This window comes from Protopterus annectens, chromosome 3.part1 (assembly GCF_019279795.1).
Source record: "Protopterus annectens isolate FY-2018-M chromosome 3.part1, PAN1.0, whole genome shotgun sequence".
NCBI lineage: Eukaryota > Metazoa > Chordata > Ceratodontiformes > Protopteridae > Protopterus > Protopterus annectens.
In genome coordinates, this window is record NC_056732.1 from 465,165,534 (window position 1) to 465,189,669 (window position 24,136).

Genomic DNA, 24,136 nt, shown 5'->3' on the forward strand with positions numbered 1-24,136 from the left:
GCAGTCCTGCAGTCCTATAGCATGAGCTACCCCTGCAGTGTGGCCTTCTATTGCTTTATAATATGATGTGAATCAGTTAAGGTCTCCACAAAAATGTTTTTGCATAGTGGCATTTTAAAAAGCACCCTTACAAGGTCATTGTTGAAGCTTTACATCATTTTGACACATCAGAATAACATGTTTTTGTCTTGTTTGTTCTTTATTGCAAAACATAATGTGTTACATTGTTGTTTTGTTTGCTCAGGAGCTTGATGGCATTGGCAGAGAGGATGGGCAGGCCCATTCTTTGAGGGGAAGAAAGAACACTGATAATACCATTATCCCTCAGAGGAATGGCAGCAACACAGAGGGGCAACCAGAGGATGGATGTTAGGCTCATCAAGCTACTGATAGGTTGCAACCCTCATAGAGAATATGCAGGAGCATGCAATAACAAGGGGAAGGGCACTGTAAGTCACTGATGTGGAAAAGTTTGCATGCTCCCCACCTAAGTAGTGAGATTAATCTATGCAAATACTTTCTCTTTGTCAAGATGTCAGCAGGAGCACAAATCATCCTCATGGCAGCCTGACAGACTGATGCCTGACTGATACCATTCTGTACTGACAGCTCTCACCTCAGGCTAGAATCCCCAGATGAGAGGAATGCAAATGATTTGACTGAGAGAATGCTTGGTGCTCGGCAGACACAGAGGCAAAAAGCATTTAAGGAAAAAATAAAAAAAATGTCTGTTTTGTGAATGGTATTTAACAAATTATTTATTTTTATACTTAGTTGCAGACATTAAAGCAACTACCCATGCATGTCCCCAGCTCTCTGGTATTCAGTAATGATTGTATACATGTATGTATATACACATATCATGTATAATTCACTGCTAATGTCTCCACAGTATGACCTGCTGTCTGAATGAATTTATGGTACTCCTGGTGGCAAACCTGAAATGTAAGTGAGATTATACTTTACAGTAAATTCATGGGTTGTATTGTTATGAACTTTAATTTTCTTCTTCAGATCATCATAATCTGAAGACAAGGGCTAGGCATGTATGCTGTAGAGTCTTGGTAATGACAGTAATGACATCATTAATGCTGTTATAATAACCTCTAGGAATTTTCAATTTATACACAGATTTACATATTGCCCCAACTTGAAATGTGTTGTCTTCCTGTAAAGTGTTATTTCACATTCTAGGATACTATATTTCTGACAAGCCATTTTACTATGGCCCTGTCACATTGACTTTTTCTTACCAGTTTACTGTATAACAAGACATTAAAATTTTGGAAATATCTTTAAAGATGCATTGCCAAGCAGTATGATATAAAACCCATGCTCATTTAGTTCCTTACCATCCATATCAAATGTCCAACCATTCATGTAATACTCTCACATTTCTTGCAATAACATGGAATTTCACATAATAAAGTCATTGACAAGCTACTAGAATTTCATTTGTTGCATTCTTTTAAATATTGTGTTAAACATTCTTTAAACTTGTAGTGACATCCAGCCAATATCCCATCGAACTGCCACCAATTAAATGTGATGTCCCTTACTGTTCTGGGTCAGTAACTAAGGAGCTTCAATCCTCATTATTGACTCCAGTGTGAGACTGTCACTTAGGGGTAATATTTCACAATTTTCCCCTAAGAGCACAACAGGAACACATTCTATAATCTGGGACTGGACTGTATACTTCTGTCCACCCCTAATGTAACTCCTTATTACATGCCTCAGAGCAATGTGCCTCAGTTTAAGACCTCTGATACACTCACACTCAAAGTAAATTTAAATCTCACAAATCCAATCACTTCTGGGAAAGCCTGATACAGATTTCTAGCTGTGCCCCTTCCCCAAAATGATATTGTAATGCTGCCACTAATCAGAGTGTCTTCTTACCCTTATAAAGTGGTGTCCAATTATGAAAATTAAATAGCAAAATAAATGATAGCTATGACCAGAAGAGGCCAGGCCTTGGAGTTGACTTAGGGAGTATAAAATGATTTACTATTAAAACATCAAACATCAGAACGTAAACCGTTCAAAAATTTGGTTTACATGTCCGATTTTCAGAATACGAAATAGGTTGAAATACCGAAAACCAATACAGGCGAAGTAGAATTCGACTTCTGAAGTCCATTGCCCCCTTAGTAGCGGTATGTATGGACCAGATCCATACTAGACAGCGCTAACAGTAATGTGTTTGCGGGGGGGCAAGCCCCCCCGCACCCCACCCCCTGCCACTTATATATCACAACTCTGAGATCGCACTACAGTGCAGAAAAGGGTAAATCTCCTGGTCAACTGCAATGACTCGACTGCCATTTTTCTTGAGTCAACATTTCAATGTTCTTCAAATTGTTTGTCTGCATTCTGACTCCCGCACATGTCATTGTCACACAACGCATGCTCGACATTACAATAGCAAACCGTATCAAACGGGTATAAGCACTCTCTAATCTCTAAAAACACACTGATTTGCAGCCACAATGTAAAGTAATGAAAACCATTTAATAATAAGTAAAATGATTACAAGAATGTAAATTAATAACTTTCAACAAACACCAGAATTCAATCACCAGAAATGTAAAATCTGAATAACTAAACTTTCCTAATCTAACTAGAGAATACTGTCTCTGATCTAATCTAACACATAACAGCAAGGCAAAGGGAGGATTACAGTTTTTGGTGATTTTTCTTTTCTTCAGGTTTCACTGCAAAGCACTTTAACTAACTGCAACTCTTCACAAACTGCTGGTCTTCACAAACTGCTCAGTACTTGACTAACTGCACAACTTAACAGTCTTAACTGTCTTATTTTAAAAAATAACAATCAGCTGTTTGAAAAAATATTTTTCTTGTCAATCAGCTAATCACCTAGCAATCAGGAACATTCTAATGACATCACCTACTGTTCAGCTGATTCTCCACAGTACATCAGAAACTCCCTCTCAAACATGCGCAATTAGAAATGTATCAGAACATTGACAGAGATTATTTAAGCATTTTGTTTGAATAGGGAGATACTGAACATTTTAAAATGTATTTACATTTTCTCAGTTAGGCATGCTGGCATACAAAAAAGTTAATCTGAGAATATGGACAAATTTCCTGCAAGACATGTTAACACAGATAACATTGTTTTAAGTTTCTTCACATTTCTTCCATCCCCCTTATGACTCTTGAAAATCGACGCTTGAGAAAATGGGTCTACCTAGGAATATTAACCCAATCCTCTCCTGGACAATCTTTCCACATTGACATTATTAACCCCACTGTGATGCTGTATGGTCATATCATATGCTTGCAATCCTAGACTCCACATCAGTAACTTGGCATTTTGCTTACTGACCCTATTAAGCCATGTTAGAGGGTTATGATCTGTGAGTACAGTTAATTTTCGCCCATAAAGATAGAGCTGCAGCTTTGTAATGCCCACACTATGGCCAAGCACTCTTACTCCATGGCTGCATAACACTCTTCTCTAGGTTGGAGTCTTTGGCTCAGATATACCACTGGGTGCTCTTCTTCTTCAGCAGAAACTTGACTGAGCACAGCCTCCACCACATAATTTGAAGCATCTAACAGTACAATAAATTATTTATTTTAATTTGGACTGGCTAACACAGGGGTCCTCCCAAAATCTTTTTTTAGTTTTTGGAATGCCTGTTCACAATCTGTGGTCCACACTACCGAGTCCATTTTATTCTTCCTATTTAGGTCAGTAAGGGGTGTGGCTATGGTACTGTAATTGGACACAAATTTCCTATAGTACCCCGGTGTGCCTAGAAATGCTCTCACTTGTTTCTTAGTAGCAGGAACTGGCCACTATTGAATAGTTTCCACCTTGACAGGTTTTGGCCTAATTTTACCACTTCCCATTCTGTGTCCTAAGTAAGTGACCTCTGACATACCCACTTGACACTTACTGCATTTAATGGTTAATTCTGCCTTACTTAATCTATCCAAGACCTCCCTCACACATTGGTCTGCAAATACCTGTAGCATAGTCTTCAATGCAGAGTATAACCTCTCCAAAATACCATTAGTATGGGGAAAGTAGGGGGTAGCCTTTAAATGTTTCACCCATAACACTTCTAAAACCAATTCAGCAAGTCTGACATGAAGTTGTCACCTTGGTCACTCAGTATTTCCTGTGGAAAATCTACTCTGTTGAAAATTTCTAGCAAATCACTTGCCACCTTTTCTACATGAATATTACCTGCAAAAAGAATAAAAGTGACTCTAACTAGAAGTGGCAGACAATAGGTTCTGGGCTCTACCACCTGCTGCACTACCTCACATTCCAGCCCTCCCTTAGGAGTCCACTTTCTATACAACAAACCTTTGTTTCCGTATACAGACTCCGCTCTTCTTTGAACCTCAGGTGCTTCCTTAGCCATCTCCCTTAAGCTTTGTGGTCCATAAGTTAAACCTGTCTGAATTGTACATTTGCAACCCTGCCAAGCTCACCTTCCACAGGAAGCTTAGTATTTTCCGACAGCTGTACCTCACTGTCAATCTGGGTATCATCACTCCCCTCCATCCTTGCAGTTACCTTGTACAAGGGAATATCATTACCTCCCAGCAGCTGTGGTTCACTTTCAGACTTACTCCTATAGGATAGTTCCTTCTCTGAAACAGCCACCACACCAGCCCCAGCCTCAGGTATGAGATCTTTTTGTGCCTCTCCCAGACTACTGGACCTACATGCCTCTTTCCAAGCCTGACTGCATGTCACTGCATGTACACAACGTACTGTGTCATTAAAGTAATTTCCTATCAGGATATCTGCAGGAATATCCTCAGACACGCCTACTTGCTTTCTTCCTCTTTACCCTCCCAGACAAGATGAACCCTATCTAAAGGTATTTGGAACAGGGTCCCTCCCAACCCTCTGACTGGATGGTCCAAGCAAGTACTGCTCTTCTTTAGCTACTGCAGGCCTCACAATAGTTATATCAGAAGCTGTGTCCCTCTTAGCAGTTACCTTTTTACCATCTCCTAAGATAGGATATATATTTTGGTGATAATTTGGCACCCCAGTTGTTTCTAAACAGCATACCACTGGCAGTTTGTCATCCACACTTACTGGCTCCCTCATCTTTTGTTTCTTACCTTGCCTTGATGACATTTGACTGCTATGTGTCCCCTCTGGTTACACTTGAAACATCTAATCCCTAACCATGTACTTGAATTAGCAGTCTTCCCTCATTACTGGTGTACTCTGTTGAAGTGGTTTAGACTGCCCCCATGGATTTCCTTATGTCCACATGCAGCACTGAGTATCCCTTCCCTATACAGTGGTGCTCTGCTTGCCAAGTAAAGATCCCCTTTTCTCCCCACCTCCTCTGCAGAGTTGCATTCATGGTCTGCTAACCAGACTTTCCTGTCATCAGGCAAAGTACTTAGAGCTTGTTCTCTCACCAAAAGGTCTGCCAATCCCTCAAAAATAGTGACCTTACACCCACTCACCCATCTGTGAAAGTAAGTACTTAAGTCAGCAATATAATTATTACACTTCCATCTGCCGTGCATCTATGTTCATGAAACTTTTTTCTATAAGCTTTAGGTGTTCACTTAAAACAATCTAGAAGACAGTCCTTAACTATAACATAATTCAAACAATCTACATCAGACAATTTTGACATGGCCTGAATAGCTTTACCATGGAATAAGGGAGTCAGGAGCCAAACTCAGTGCTCGCGGTTAATATCATATTGTCTACATACCCTCTCAAAGATATGAATAAAAGTATCAAAGTCAACCCCATCCCTGTACTGAGGAAAATGTTTACTGACCTATACAGCTTCTGGGGTCTGGTTATTTCTTTCCCCATTACCTCCATGACCCCCTGAAAGGGTTTGAAGCTCCATTTCATGCTAGTGCTGTCTCTCATTGTCCTCAGCTTCTAAACGCCTCAGTCTCTCTGCTGACTTCAGTTCAAGATGCTTGGCCTCCAGTTCATGCTGATGCTGCTTCTACCTTTCCTCAGCCACCCATCATTGGGATTCTAGGCACCAACTTTCTTCAGTCTCAAGTTGTTTGACTTCCAGTTCACATTGATGCTATTTCTCCATTTCCTCAGCCTCCCATTGTTGGGTCTCCAGGCACAGTTTCCACTCAGTTTCTAGACATTTAGGCTTCAGGCACAGTCACTCTAACTCAAGATGGATTCTCAAGTCCTCTGAAGAAAAGGTGGACTCTCCCATCTCGACAGGCTGCACATCACCAACACCAAACTGGATATCCTATGAATGGCTGGTCTGAGCTGTGGCTGCAACCGAGTCTGAATTCATTGCTTCCTTGATCAGGTTGGCATGCACCAATCCCCTGGCTTCACACTTCTTAGCCAACTGGACCTTTGTCAGCTTGCTAAAATCTTCTGCTGACATCCTTACCTGCTATCTCTGACTATCTAACTAAAAAACAAATAAAACTGTGGTGGGTTGAAATTCTGAATGCTTACCTTGTGGCTGCCAAGAGTGCACACCCTAATGACAACTACCCACAGGCTAATGGAATCCAATTAAAAATTACACACCACTGGCACCAATAAATGTGACATCTGGCCAATGGCACAACAGGCTGCCACCAATTAAATGCAAAGTCTCTTAATATCTTGGGTCAGTAACTAAGGAGCTTCAGTTCTCACTACTGACTCCAATGTGAGACTGTCATTTAAATAGGAGTAATATTTCACAATTTTCCCCTAAGATCACAACAGGAACATGCTCTATAATCTGGGACTGGATTGTATACTTCTGTCCACCCTTAATGTAACTCCTTATTACACTCTTCAGAGCAATGTGTCCCAGTTTAAGACCTCTGAGACACTCACACTCAAAGTAAATTTAAATCTCACACATCCAAACACTTCTGGGAAAGCCTGACACAGATTTCCAGTTGTGTCCCTTCCCCAAAATAATACAGTAATGCTGCCACCAATCAGAGTGTCTTCATGCCCTTCTAAAGGAGTGTCCAATTATATAAATTAATATCATTCTCTGTATCTCACCTTTCCAGGTCCCTGGCTGCTGTGCGCTCCTGCCCTGGTGTGCTTACTCTGAAATTTCTCAGCTCAATCCCTTTTGAATATTGACCTGCCTTCGCCCTACAGGTGTCGGACGATTTCCTGCCTTGCCTACAGTACTGAAAGACTATCTGCCTCCCTTATATACTCCTCTATCAAGGAACCAAAAATTTCTCAGCTCAATCCCTTTTGAATATTGACCTGCCTTCGCCCTACAGGTGTCGGACGATTTCCTGCCTTGCCTACAGTACTGAAAGACTATCTGCCTCCCTTATTTACTCCTCTATCAAGGAACCAAAAAATTTCTCAGCTCAATCCCTTTTGAATATTGACCTGCCTTCGCCCTACAGGTGTCGGACGATTTCCTGCCTTGCCTACAGTACTGAAAGACTATCTGCCTCCCTTATTTACTCCTCTATCAAGGAACCAAAAAATTTCTCAGCTCAATCCCTTTTGAATATTGACCTGCCTTCGCCCTACAGGTGTCGGACGATTTCCTGCCTTGCCTACAGTACTGAAAGACTATCTGCCTCCCTTATTTACTCCTCTATCAAGGAACCAAAACATTTCTCAGCTCAATCCCTTTTGAATATTGACCTGCCTTCGCCCTACAGGTGTCGGACGATTTCCTGCCTTGCCTACAGTACTGAAAGACTATCTGCCTCCCTTATTTACTCCTCTATCAAGGAACCAAAAAATTTCTCAGCTCAATCCCTTTTGAATATTGACCTGCCTTCGCCCTACAGATGTCGGACGATTTCCTGCCTTGCCTACAGTACTGAAAGACTATCTGCCTCCCTTATTTACTCCTCTATCAAGGAACCAAAGTAGGTTATGGGCTTTGCACTGATGATTTCTTAGCCTCTGCTCCAGTCAACCTATAGAGTGTATTAGTTCCCTGTGCTTGTGTGCCTAGCAGCCGGTACCTCTCCTTCTCATATCCCCTTACTCTTGCCTTCTCCTGCCTCTACACTACTCTCTTTTTTCTTGAGACTTTTCCCTCTTTTCCCTGCCCTAGCCACTAGGTGGTGCTCTCCTTATTCTCTTTCTCCATCACTACTTCTCATGCCTAGAATCAGCCCTTAAAGTTATTTGTTACATTCCCTATCTCCCTTAAGCTCGATATTCTATCTTACAGTCTGCCTATCTCCCTGCTAATAGTGCTGGTACTGCTCCAGTACTCTGCCTGACCTCTCAGCTCCACCTCACCCCTCTCGACCTTACCTCCTACTGCTTGTTTTCTACCTACTCCTGCATACCTATTCCTATTCCTCTGGTCTACTTTGGTCTCCTGTCTTTCTCTTCCTTCCATATACTGTTTGCTCCTGCCATACCTACCTGCATTTCTGATTGTCTCCGCTCTCCACCTCCTGTTGTGTCTTACCTCTATTCTGGACACTACGCCTCCTGTTGTTTCTCTATCTACCCAATCAATATTATCTCTATCTATCCTCTTTTAATTATTCTTTTCCACCCTGTCCCTTACGTATTTTCTCAGTCAGCCCCGTCTTTTTCTGTCCACACTCCCCTTTTCCTTAGTCCCGCCTACCCTCTCCTTTCTCCTTGCAAGCATTTTCACCCGCCCCACTTATCCTCCTCTGTGAGGTTACTTATACCCCTTCCTGTATCTGCGTCACTCCTTTCTCTGTATCTCACCTTTCCAGGTCCCTGGCTGCTGTGCGCTCCTGCCCTGGTGTGCTTACTCTGGTAGGTTACAATAACCAAGAGTTTCTCTGCTTGGCTTTAATGATGTTCTTGATGCCTTGTAACTGAACCTAATACTGTAAACTCGCTGCTTTAAATTGCTAGAAGCCTAAATGTTGCTTATTGTTGATATTTTTATCGCTCTTTGTGCGCATGGACCTTGTCGCAAGTCTGTTGTTGTCTGCCTTGTATGAAAAGCTGCATTGATGTTTTAAATTAAGAGAACTTGTTGCATAAGCTGTTATTTTATGATATTCATCACAAACACATGCTACCTGGTTTACCCTTGCTTATTGTTGATATGTTTATCGCTCTTTGCACGTATGGACCTTGTCGCAAGTTTGCTGTTGTCTGCCTTGTTTGAAACGCTGCATTGATGTTTTTAAAATAAGAGAACTTGTTGCATAATCTGTTATTCTATGTTATTCATCACAAACACATGCTATCTGGCTTACCCCTACATTCTTTACAACGCTAAGGGTGGTCTTATGGTTAAGGGCGCTGCCTGGGTGCAAACCGTATACTGTAGTAGAGTTTTTCCAACTATTTTATGGTTGCAGCCTTTTACTATCTACCTGCGCCACCCTCGTGGTGCTCTCTATACCTACAACTGGCGTATTTGCAATCACAAACACGCTAACTGCCATCTGGGTTTCTCCTGCATTCTTAACAACGCTAAGGGTGACTATATGGTTAAGCGTGCGGCCTGGGTCTAATCCCTATATTGCAGTAGAGCTATTCCGACTTCCAGTAGCTATAGCCATCTACTACCTACCTGCACCACCCATGTGGTGCTTCTACATCTACACCTGGCGTGTTTAACTTTGCAAAACACTTACTGCCAGTCGCCTTACTAAATGACTTTGCACTAATGGCTTGTTGCTAAAGGCGCCTCTGTCGCTAACCTGTTGTATGTGTTTAACTAGCCATTCTGCCCTTTTTTTATTAAAGGCTTTTACTAGACCTTGCTGTGTGAAAACGCTAAATGCTCCTTGCGAGTCAGCGTCCACTACTTTAGGCGGTGTCCTCTCTGGAATACCTCTGTTAAAACCCCTACAGTTACTTTAAGCAGTACTTTGTGCTTAATGCTCTGGTTTACAGTACTTGTACCTCTAGCGAGGCTGACCTACCAATAGCGAAACTGACCAGGCTTACATTATATTGCCCATAAGTCCTATAACACTTATTACCTCTTTATGTCAGGAGTGAACTGGATATAATATATACTAGACTTGCTATTACCTGCCTGCTCTTAGGAGCGTTGTTACATACTATACCTAGTCTTTAGAGTCTGTTACTTAGATATGAATGCTAGAGTGAAAGTCATTTCTATGTTTGCTTTTTTGTTTTTGCCTATGTAACCTTTGTATTAGTCAAGCATATTGATCTGTTAGATTGCAAGTTTATTCTGCTGTTTTACCTTGATTTTCCTTGTTATTTGTTTCCACTACATACCTTCACTCTAATACAAATGCTAACACTGTTATTTTTTTCTCCCTCCCCACCCATCTTCCCTTCCCCCTAGAAATTTCTCAGCTCAATCCCTTTTGAATATTGACCTGCCTTCGCCCTACAGGTGTCGGACGATTTCCTGCCTTGCCTACAGTACTGAAAGACTATCTGCCTCCCTTATTTACTCCTCTATCAAGGAACCAAAGTAGGTTATGGGCTTTGCACTGATGATTTCTTAGCCTCTGCTCCAGTCAACCTATAGAGTTTATTAGTTCCCTGTGCTTGTGTGCCTAGCAGCCGGTACCTCTCCTTCTCATATCCCCTTACTCTTGCCTTCTCCTGCCTCTACACTACTCTCTTTTTTCTTGAGACTTTTCCCTCTTTTCCCTGCCCTAGCCACTAGGTGGCGCTCTCCTTATTCTCTTTCTCCATCACTACTTCTCATGCCTAGAATCAGCCCTTAAAGTTATTTGTTACATTCCCTATCTCCCTTAAGCTCGATATTCTATCTTACAGTCTGCCTATCTCCCTGCTAATAGTGCTGGTACTGCTCCAGTACTCTGCCTGACCTCTCAGCTCCACCTCACCCCTCTCGACCTTACCTCCTACTGCTTGTTTTCTACCTACTCCTGCATACCTATTCCTATTCCTCTGGTCTACTTTGGTCTCCTGTCTTTCTCTTCCTTCCATATACTGTTTGCTCCTGCCATACCTACCTACATTTCTGATTGTCTCCGCTCTCCACCTCCTGTTGTGTGTACCCGCTCCGTTCGCCCTACGGGCTCACTCTGCTCCCCTCCCTACCCCCAATTCCCACCCACCCCCAGGGGTCCTAACCTTATAGTACTGTTAGCCACTCCCCTATCCCTCCCTTCCAATCCTTCTCCTTCCCGCTCAAACTTCCTCCCATCCACACACACCCCACCTCTACAACACACTCCCACTGTATTTTTCCCATTCCTCCACTCTACATCTTTTACTTATCTATCCCACTTTAATCCTTACCACTTTACTGTCCACTCTTCCCTATTCCTATTATATCTTTATATCTATTCTACAGTAGAATACCCCTTTTACATCCTGCCTCACATACACTCTATTGCCTTCTCTAACTTCTCAAACTCATCTTACCATGGCTCCCTACCTGCCTAGCCAGCATTTACTGTCATTCCTGCTACTCTCCACCCTATGCTCAATCTATCTCCTATCCTCTTACAAGATATCACTTGATACTCCATCCCTCCTTCCACATAAACACACCTCTACATTCATCACTCCACTTATCTCTTATCCTTTTACTTCATCTACCCCCAATTATCAACTACCAAAATTCCACAGACTTAGACATCTCAACTATGTCTTGACAACTTATAACAAAAATAAAAATCTAACCTTACATAGACTCTACCTGGTTATCAAATGTAGCAATCCTACCCTTCAAGATGGTGATATCCACCCTAACCCTGGCCCTTCACTCTCTTCCCCCACAGTATATATGCCCAAAACCAATAATAGCTTCTTAATCGGACATCTTAATACCCAAAGCTTAAACAACAAAGTACCATACCTACATGCCCTCCTTCACATACACTCATTTGATATTCTATGCCTCTCAGAAACCTGGCTAAAACCTAGCACTAAAGACACTGAAATTATTCCCCAAGGCTATAACATAGTAAGACTCGATCGTCCCAAAAGAAAAGGTGGTGGTGTTGCTATTCTTTTTAAAAACCACCTTAATATCACTAGCCTTCCACCCCTATCATCTCAAGATAGCAAGATAGAATCCATCATTATCAAACTCCAATTAAATTCCAAAAAATCCATACATATCATCTGTATGTACCTGCCCCCTGGTAACAATATTCCAATACTCGAAGATTATCTTAGTTGCATATCAGCTACTTATCCACAGGAAACCATCATTCTAGGAGACCTGAACATAGACTGGAATAGCATTAATGCAGAAAATCCTTCATCCCATATTAACCTTCACGGCTTCACCCAAACCATTACCTTGACTACTAGGCTCAATAAACACACTAATAGAGAAAGCATTTTAGACTGGATACTTATAAACAGACTCAAAACTAATTACAAAGTAGGAACCTTGCCAGACGATGTTAGTGACCACTCCTTAACTTTTATAACAAGAGAAAAAACTGACTGTCCAAATCCCCACATTACTAGAAAAATACGTACCATCAAACATTTTAATCCTGACCTATTTCAAGCCGAACTCAGCGCATGTAACTGGAACCCATTAAAAACACTCCCTCTTGAAGATGCAGTACTACATTTTAACAAAATATTTTTATCCATTCTTGACACACATGCACCGGAACGTGCTATTAGAATGAAATCCAATACAGCCCCTTGGCTCTCCCATGAAACCAAAAATCTTATTCTCACTAGGAATAAAGTCTGGGCTAGTTGGAGATCCTACAGAAATAAAACAGATCTCCTACTCTTCAGACAGCATAGAAATCTAACTAAAAAAGCAGTTATAGCCGATAAAAAGAAATTCTATATTGACCTACAAAAAACCCATCTTAACAATTCTAAACTTTTCTGGTCCTCAATCAATAAACTCCTCTCACCAGGAAATTCCAAAACACCTTCCCCTCTCAATGCAGACCCTGATACCCCACAACAGACTGCAGATGCTCTTAACTCATTCTTCACAGAAACTATTCAAGCACTAGCTAAACAACTTAATGCCAACAACTTCTGTCCTCTAAGTAAACTAACCAACTCCTCTTTTAACTTTTCTCTACAACCTATCTCCACATCGTATATTCACAGACTTCTTCTCAAGCTAAAACCATGCACCCCCTCTGCTGATAAACTCTCTTCCCTTCCCTTTTTCTTCAAAAGGCTGCTAAGGTTGTTGCATATCCTATATCTATTCTTATAAATAGGACAATTAGTGAAGGAATCATCCCCGAAGTTTGGAAGGTATCTCATATAATCCCTCTTCACAAAGGTGGAAACTCAACTGACTACTCCAACTATACTATAGGCCTATTGCTCTCCTCTCACCTCTGTCCAAAATTATGGAAAAGTGTATCTACCTTCAACTTGTACAATATCTCTCAAAGCATAACATAATAGCAAACTGCCAACATGGCTTTAGACCACATCACAGTACTACCACTGCCCTGCTTTCTTTTGTAGAGGCTATAAACCAGAACCGAAACAACAACTTACTCTCTTCTGCCCTCTTCATTGACCTCTCCAAAGCATTCAATATGGTAAACCACCCCTTATTATTTAATACTCTCGAATCCATCTCATTTGATCCCCCAGCTATTAAATGGTTTAAATCTTACCTCACAAACAGAAAACAAGCTGTTCTCTGGGATAACCACATCTCGTCTCTCCTGCCTGTTTCCATTGGGGTTCCTCAAGGCTCTATCCTCGACCCACTTCTTTTCTCCCTCTTCATTAATGATCTTCAAAGAATAATCCCTCAAGCAACCTGCATTCAATATGCAGATGATTCAACACTCATTTGCTCAGCTCCATCTACCCCAGAACTAATCTCTCTCACCCAAAAAGTGTTCAGTACAGTAGAAACATGATTCTCTAGTCGCTTCCTCTTACTAAATGCCAAAAAAACCAAACTTCTTCTTTTCACTCCCACATCTAGAACCCCCCCCTTACATTTCTCCATCTCTTCAAACAGCGCCACTGTTATCTTACCCAACACTTCAACTAAATTGTTAGGTATTACAACTGACAATAATCTCTCTTTCGACCTACACATTAACAACTCCATAAAGCTAGTTAACAGAAAGATAGGATCCTTATATCGAATCAGACCTTTTCTTACACCGTCTACCAGAACAAGGATTGCTCACTCTCACCTTATTTCAACTCTTCTATATGCTGCGCCTATCTTTACTAACCTCAAAAAAACCAGCCTTAACAAACTGGCAACCTGTTATAATAACATTGCCCACTTTGCTACTGGTAATCCCTATAGAACTCATCACTGCCTCAACTTAAAACTTCTAGGCTGGCCTGAGTTTCAGAACTATCTTTTAATCCATCAACTCTGCATTGCCCATAAAATACTATACCAACCTAATAATACCCCCATACTCTCACAACTCATAACCCCTTATAAAAATCTCAACTCTCTCCGCTCATCCAGCAAACTTCTGACAAGTTCAACAAAGTCAAATAATAATGCTGGTGACTCTCTATTTACCAATGCTATTGGGACAAAATGGAATTTGTTACCCACTAGCATAACAAAGATAACTTCATTGCCCCTTTTCAAACAGAACATTAAAGTGCATTTCCAAAATCACTGGCTTTGCTCCTGTAATAAACCTGATTAGTCTATCACTATTACTACCTAATAAAACCATTTCTCTTCTCCTTTCTACTCTGCATGCTTTTTGTCTTTCTTTTCTCTTCCCTTTACTTCTCTACCTGCTATTCTGCAGTGCATCCACTTTTATTTTCACCACTTTCTATTCCCACCTTTTTTATTCTCCTTACCCTCACTCCTTTCTATGTTAATCCAATCAGTATTTTTTCAACTTGTTAATTGAGAATTGAACTGTATGGAGTGTTTATAGTAACTAACTCTTGTAGTAGTTTTTTTATATATAAGAGTGTTATCTTTTATTTTTAATGTTTGCTTGCAAACTCTATTACTAACTCTTAGATTTTCATTATAATGAGTACTGCTATTACATTTTTGTATGACAATTTTTGTTTGTATGTAATTTTTTTCATCTGTGAATGTATCTCACTCTGTGGAGCTTTTCTCCCCGGGCCTCTACTGAAAATGGAAATTTCTCCAGCTAGACTAGCCCGGTCAACAAATGTAAAATAAAAATAAAATAAAAATCAAAATAAAGGATAGCTATGATCAGAAGCGGCCAGGCCAAGAATACACTGATTTCCAGCCACAATGTAAAGTAATGAAAAATATTTAATAATAAGTAAAATGATTATAAGAATATAAATCAATAACTTTCAGTAAATACCAGAATTCAATCACCAGAAATGTAAAATTAAACTGTAGGATAGAAGTCCATCATTTTAGAAAATCTCTATCTGAATAACTAAACTTTCCTAAGCTAATTAAAGAATAATGTCCCTGATCTAACACATAACAGCAAGGCAAAAACAGGCTTACAATTTTTGGTAAGTTCTCTTTTATTTGGACATCACTGCACAGCACTGTGACTGCAACTCTTCACAAACTGCTCAGTACTTGACTAACTGCACAGCTTAACATTCTAAACTATCTTGTTTTAAAAAATAGTCAGCTGTTTGAAAAAGATCATTTTCCTGCCAATCAGCTCTTCAAATAATCATCTAGCAACCAGGAACATTCTAATGACATCACCTAATGTTCAGCTGAATGTCTACAGTACTTTAGACTCTCCATCTCAAACATGCACAATTAGAAATGTATCAAAACACTGACAGATTATTTAAACATTCTGTTTAAACAGGGAGGTACTCAACATTTTAAAACTTATTTACATTTTCACCATTAGCTATGTTGGCATACAATGCAAGTTAATCTGAGAATATGCACAAATCTGCCAGACATGCTAACACATATGACAGTTTTTTTTCAGTTTCTTCACACCTGCTATAATTTAATTATTTATTCTTCCCTAGAACTAATGTATTATTTATTGCTGGCATTGAAACAGTAATATTTTCTTCTAATAATTGTTTATTTCAAAATATGTCCAAATCATGAATTTCTGTCTAATTTCAAACATTTGAATATGTGCTAGTCATGTAAAGAGTATTTTTATGCATTTGTCAAAACGTTATAAATTGTCCTTCCAAACTGAAACTTATGTTCTATTTTTTCTAATATATATTGCCATCAGCTGCAAAACAAATCCTTCACAGTACAATTATACATTCTGCAACATCAATATACAACCATTAATAATGTAGTGTGCATCTTCTATCTCTTATCATGTAATCAACTCAGCTTTACTACACATGCTTCAGGTAAAATTGCTTGAGTGTCAGTAGCCCACAGAAAAAATAAAGACAAATGGAATAACACAAAATATTTTTTCCCATAGGAAATCATTGCCAGTACAATTTGTATTTGTGTGCCATCAATGATTCACTTTTAGGAAAATTTCTCCCTTCTTTGAGTTGGTATCTAGAAGTTTGGAAGGAGGCGTGCTCCCCTGTTCCCCTACAAAAAAATAAAATATATATATATATATATATATATATATATATATATATATATATATATATATATATATTTTACCATTTTGATTTTAGGGCACTTTTTCATTATTTTGGAATATTGACTATCAGTAAGTCAACATTTCATAGTAGAACCTGTCAACTCAAACATACCTTTCAAATTCTAAACCAATTGTGGAGAATTGCTGTAATTATAAAATATTGCTAACATTTCTCATGTACTATAATAAAGCAGCTATATTTGCAGCAAACTCACTAAAGATCCTAAATTGTTTAGAACTATCCAATCAACTAACATACACAGACTTTTGTTACCTGTAAAATTAACTAGCATCCGACTGCTTTTATTGCACTAAGTACCAGTATACACAACTATGCCCCAATCAGTCATTACCATCCAATGACCAAAAACTCCTCTATGTCCACAAACCTTTCAAATCTGCTGTGCATGATTTGCACTCATATATCATGTTGTTAGTATGGTCTGAAACTGTTTACCTGTATCCATCAGCTCAGTTCCCTCCCTCCAGTCCATTAAAGCCATTCTGAAAGACTTACTAGCCCAATTCTATAAACTGCCTCTTTTCTTAACCAGTGTTTTCACATGATGCCTAATTTATTATAATTATTTAAATTGTAGATGTTTTTTATTATTTTTTGAAGATTGTAAAATTATTGTTCTTAAAATGCGTTTTGTAATATTTTGGAGCTTTTTCCCATGCTTCTGCTGAAAATGGGTACCTACCCAGTCGGACTTTCCCAGTAATCAAATTTCAATAATTAATATAAATAAAGCAAAATAAATATGTTTTCACCTGTCAGCCACTTGCTAATTATATAATTATGTTTTTTTCTTGACTCGGAATTCATTAATCTATTAAAATGTGGATTTTATATTATTTGAGACATTTCTCATTTGTTGTTAGTCGTGGTGAATATATTGGTTATGGACTCTGCACAAGTTTTTTAGGTTGTTTCATTATTTATTTATTTTTATTTCATTATTTATTTATTTAATTTTTAGATTTAAGAAAACAACATGACCATGACCCCAAAGTTTGCTTCCCAATGACTGCTAACATATAATTCCTAAATTAATTATTTCATATGTTAGCATGGGTCAGAATTACTGTCTTCATGGCAGGATTTCACATGTAGTTTTTGTAATAACAATGAAAATGTAATATAATCATTTCAGAGAAATTCCACTGTCAAAACAATGTCTTGTGAAACCTTAATTTAAATATTTGGCTTATAATATCTTTCCTAACATGGTGTAGCTTCCTTTTTAATAATAATTTCAAACTGTCTGCTTCTTGTCTGGAAGTGTATTCCAACATAGCTTTCTGTAGATGAAAAAATAAATAAATAAAAACTGCATTTCCCCTACAATTGATTCTAGGGCTTTCTCTCTCTCTCTCTCTCTCTCTCTCTCTCTCTCTCTCTCTCTCTCCCCAGGATTTACTAATCTTCCATGTAAGACTAGATTAGTCTTACACGGAAGCGCCAGTCTAAGAGTATGATGGCAGCACACCATGCATATTAATGAGGGCACGCTGCCTCAACTCTAAAGCTTACATGGAGCGTGGACGAGTGTAGGGGCGTGTCGGTCTGCTGAACAGTCCAAAAATCCATGCCCCTGTAATGAAGAAATGCCGCAATTTCAAGTTACATGAGTGAGTCCGCTCACATGTGCACAATGTAACACTACACTCCCCCATATGTTAAACAACTGACAAAATTAAAAATAGAAAGAGTTTTTTTTATTTTTTTTTATTTCATCCAATATAGCTGCCTGTATTTGCACGTATTTGCGCGGGTTTGCCCATTGCTTAGCTACAGTTAGCAGCTTAGACACCAGAAGAGGATAATAAGAAAAATATATGCAAATTATGCAAAATAGCAATAGCATAGTAGTTAGACCCTTCGCACAAAGAGAAGGCATTCCCGGTGCGAGTCCCACTACTGCACGTTCCATTTTCTGTTGGAAATCTCTATACAAAAATATTTCCTGACATTTTTTATGTATACGTTTTGTAAAAAGCATTGAAATGTTAAATGTAGTAGTGAACAAATTATATATATATATATATATATATATATGAAGGTGAAATGGTTATGCATTTTGAGCATGAGTACCCTATTTTAAGCAATATAAAGTACTGCTAAGTACATTTTACCAGTATTGAGCATATTTAATCCAATTGCTTGTAGCTGCGCACTGCATTAACCAGAGCAATGTCTTTGCGTGAAGCTGCACACCGCGCTAACCAGCGCAACCACAACATATTTGCGCATAGCTGCGCACTGCGCTAACCAGCAAGACGTCGGGCAACATCGAGCAATGTTGAGCAACATTGAGCAACGTCGAGCAACGTTGAGCAACGTTGGGCAAAGTCGGGCAAAGTTGAGCAAAGTCGGTTAAACACAGCCACACTTCCTTTACTGTACCTTAACCAGTCAGGTCTGCCCAGTAGGAAAATAAAAAGTAGTGACAGGGCTCGAACCCAGGATACTGTACACTATAGTCACAGTAATTAACCACTAAGCCATGACAGCATTTCATAAACATGCACTTTCAACAGACACATATCTATCAAAGGAATTTTAAACATTGCCAACATCAGCTAAGCAGGCGTGCCTACAGCTGAGTTTTTCCAAAAGTGGCCAATCACAAATAAGTGCGGGAAATGAGGCATATTTAAGCTCCATAGGCGGGAATACTTGCTATAACTGGTTGTAGCTTCCTTCTGCAGTCAGCATGGCTGGTGTTGGTGAAGGCACGCGATTTAGAGTGCAACCCTGAGGCATTGAGGAATCCAAAGTAATGGTTTGGCTCCTTCTCCACAATCATGAGGAAAGACTCCTGTGGGGCCAGTACCTGGGTACCCAATATAAAACAGAGGCCTGGAACAGTCTTGCCCATAAACTCACCAGTGCCACTGGTGTTCCTCAGACTGGCGATCAGGTCAGGCGCAATTATTCTGACCTGAAGCGAGGTAGGGAGGATCAACTGGACCAGTGTATCCAGGAATCCCGTGCGATGCCTAATGCCTCAGTACTGAGTAAGTAGCCATTGTATTAAGTAGTTAAGAATTGCTATGCTTGTCTATACTATGGATAGGTATGTCTCAATATTACTGCATTTACTTCACAGCTGCAGGTGTCCAGGCTATGAACCAGCAAGCCCATGAAGATAGGCTGCAAAGGCTGTGTCATCAGGCAGGTTAGTAATTATTCTGCATGTAGTTATATAAAATAAATGAGACAGCCTTCAAAAAGTGTTTTAACCCAATAAATAATGGTGTAATAATCCTTTAATAAATGTATGATTCCTGGAGTGCATCTCTGTCATTTTCTTTGATATGTTGTTGTACTGTTGCATTCTACAAATAGTAGTGTTGTATTAAATGTGTCAACCCGCACTTGGGTAGGCTCATATAACGTAAATGAAGGGAGTGCCAGTAGCTTTTATGCATATTTACAGCCCTCAACTGTTGGTTCATGCCCAGCATGTACAGGTTAATATGGCACATGAGTAGCTTGGTATTGTGTTCCCCAGAAATGTCAGTGTGCTGCCAGAAATGTAGGGAGCTGTTAACATATAACTGATACTTTCACCTGAACATATCTAGATAATTATATGAAAGTAGAGCTGTCAGTGTACCATCTTAGCAGTAGTGTGTGTGAGCAACTCTCAAAATATGTTGCAGTAACATCTGCATCTTGGACAGTTTGTATGTAAGACACAGCTCATGTATATAATGATCTAGCAAAATCTAATTGCACAATATAAGGACATTGGGTAGTGTAATAATACATGTAAGGGACATATAACTGCAGTTAATAGGAATGTAGTGAAAACTAGAAGGATATATACGTTGTTAATTGAGCTATCTTTTTCCACCCTACTGTATGTGCATAAAAAAATGCAATTCCTCACCTCAATCGGTATGTCTAATCTCAAAACATTTCTTGGGACATATGTCCTATTGGTTTTTAAATATTTGCATTTATTTCTATGCATGTGCCCTGTTAAAATACCACAATATTGGTACCTGTTGCCATCAATTAAACCTGCATGCTGTTGTAATGTCCACTATTGTTCTATATATGCATGTGTTATGCTTGCTTTTCAACTGTTGAAATCTGGCGTGCTGGGTTAATGGGAATACTTCTGCATGCTGTTATAACTAATTGGGAATGCTGTTGACTGTTACTAACCCATATCTTTATTAAACTCTCCAAAACGTATGGGAAGGCTGGTCCCAGCGGACCCACCTGTCCCACCTCAGCTGGCCATGGCACCTGGCACCAGCAGATCTGGTGCCCAGCCTGGGACCTCCTCCTCCATTGGCCCCGTGCCACCTTTGGGTGGAAGCACTGCAGGGGATGGGGCTCGGCCCCCCATGCAAGCGTGGGCAGATGAGGGCCACCTATCACCGTTCAAATGGTCTGGGCTGTGGTGCATAGAGATATTGAATGTTCTGTTGCAGAACCTTTATGCCAGCTTGAGGCCCGAGTGGCGCAACTCCCAGGTCAGCCTGTCCCTCCTACACAGCCCCCAGCACAGCCACCCTCTGGGCCGTGAAGGTGCAGTGGTGACTGCCCATGGGTGGGGACCTCAGTCCCACTGTTTCCATCTGGGGGCTCATGGGCTTACGATTTCCAAACATCCCTCCCCGTCAAAGGTGTTCTCCCACCACATGTGTCATATACCGCCCCTGTATGCATCTTGTTTGTCTTGTCTGTTTACCTCCCCAACCTCCCTCACCAAATATACCTACTTCCCCTACCCCACATTCCACTCTCACCTGAAAAAAAAGGGCAATCTGCTCCCAAAAAAAAAAATACTCCCCATACATAGCTGCCCATTTTGCACACATGTCCACTGGACACATCAAATGTTATTTAATTGGCATTACAACATACTTTGTTGTCCTCACCCCTCTCTCAGGGGTTGAAGGGCTCATATCTACCTCCAAATTTATTGAATATGCACAGCTGTTGCTGTTGAAGAAATGGGCAACTATGGACCTTCCCTACACCTGTCCTGCACATCCCGAGCTATTTTCCATACTGTCTTTCCCTCTTTATGCTCCTTTTTCACCACTTTCCTATCTCCTCATTTTTCTTTTCTATCAAAGAAATGAGCGCGAGGGTTAGCGGGAGTAAGCACTATTAAGCAGTAGTTAGCGGGTTTGCACAAGTTTGCGCTTGTGCAATGCACAAACCTGCGCAAACCTGCTTACAACTGCTTAAAAGTGCCTTAGTCACTCTGTATGTGAGAGCCCTTGTTCTGCTCAGGAGCAAAATAAAACACCTCTGTAAGTCTCGAACCCCGGACCTTGCACCCACTACAAAACATGAAGTACCACTAAGCCATGGTAGATATACATCAAGTTGGTGCTTAAATAAATATATCATGCATCAGAATGAGTGAATGTAAAGGAAAAATAGGAATACCATACCACACAACTTGTTCTGTGTTTGTTGACCAACAGTTGTGGGATTACATTACATGACTGTGATAAGAAAAGCAGCCATTCTAGCAGGAAATAATGTTACATCATCACTTTACAACCCCACATAGTATCACAGCAGGACAAACATTGGCATATCTGTTTAGGGCAGAGGCCATACCTCCCAACTGTCCCTAATTTTCAGGGATGACTCTGATTTTGAACAAATTTTAGCTCTATCCCTCTGACTCCCTCTGAAAACTACTGACTTTGGCCAGAAAGGTGGTGAGTTACACTTATTGAATAATGACAATAATTAAGAGTTAAACACTTCTTTTATTTCAGAAAAGGTGTATTAATTCATATACTCTGATTCACTCAATGCCTCAACTTAATGGCACTTATATTTTAAAGGTGTCCCTGATTGTCCCTGACTTTTTCTTGACTTTTCCATGAGTCTGTTCAAATATGTACCTGAGTGGCTGAGATATCTGGCAGAGGCAGAAACACAGAGGCATATCAGCCTTTCTGCTTTTACACACTGTGAAAATAGCTTTGGAAGGAGTTTCGGAAGCATACCCTTATGTAGGAATACAACACTGAAATACAAATGGATGTAGCCATGTACTGGTAACAACCAACTGTAAAAATGCCATTGCTCTATTGCTGAAAAGACCTGTGTGGTGCACAGACAAAAAATAACAGGCTATCCTCTGGCTATCATGTGGATAGGTCCACAGTTGGGAGTTACGCAGACAGACTACTTGCCTTGATAAACTAACATGTACACAGCAACCCTTTAAGTCCAGCAAGATAAAATCCACACAATAGTACTTACGCTCCTTGTACTTCTGCAACTCTACCCAAATGTAGAATATACCTGTGTGTGCAGGGTCTACCAAGGATGTAGGTAAGCATACTCACAGTACTGAAATGTGTCCAGTTTTTCTGACCAGCCTGTGCTAATATCAACACTAAAAAAGCACAAACTGTTTAGAACTGAGTAAATGAATATTCACAGTATAGCAGTTCACAAACAATTCTTGTGCCAAAGGAAAACATCTCAATAACTAGATTTGTATGGCAGTTAATTGTAACAGTTGAAAAGAAAGTACATATTTCCATGTATCTTGGAGTAGCATTTTGAGGGGTGAGTACATTTCTTTACTGACAAGTGTGTACTGGAAGCAGCAACATTAGGTCTAAGTACAAAATGTAAATCTCTGGCTACACCCCTGGCTTCTGATATAAGAACTATACCAACCTTCTGTCTTAAACAACGATGTCCGCAGCAAACAAGGATGATCTCCATCTTGGAAAGCTGGAAGGGCCACGCCTACATGAGTCAGCAATTTATAGTACTGGGTTGCTATGACAGTGATTACTGCAATTACTACAAAGCAGGCTGCATGCAATTAGGAAATGGTGGTCACTAATTGGTGCAGAGGCCATCACATGCTCATGTGCAAATTCCTACAAAAGCAGGCTGCAATCTTTGCCAACAAACTCAATCACTCTATTGCAGAGACTGACAGAGAGAGAGAGAGAGAGACAGAGAAAAGGAAAAAGAAATATTATCAAATCATACAAAGTAAAGGTATGTGACACATATGTATTTACTGGCATGTAGTAGATGTTATTGAAGAATAATCTACATAATGTGAACCATTCATATGTGGCAGCTGTACTTTTTTATGCACAGATGTTCTGCTTAACTACTGCTATGGACAATGTGTGTACCTGTGGGCAGTGGGACATACCTGTGAAATGTGCAGCTCAGCATTAAATGTGACAGATCTTATCCATGTTATCTGTGTTTTGTACAGTAGTGTGTCCAATGGCTGTTGGGGTGATTAGCGCTGACATTATATAAACATGGGTGTGACAGAACAACACAAGCATGATAGTCATATTAAAGTGTAGCTTAACATTGGCAAATGCTGTAGCAGTCTAGTATGCTTATCTAGCATCTGTTGCCATATATACCCCCCTAATGTTAGTATGTGTTCCTATGTGACACCTGTTTGTGTTGCAGCAAGGCCCAACAGTTCAACTGTGAGGTCCAGGGACTTACAACAGTGTGGACCTTGTGTGTGTATGGCATACACATACACAGAAATTTATATGTGTCATATATATTCACATCTGTATATGTGCATAGAGCAGGGGACATATTGCAACTGTTTGTGAAGGGGGGAGATATATATGTCGTTGAAGGTTAGTATGCGTATAGCTGTATGTAGGTTTTAGTGTGTGACTAACAAGACAG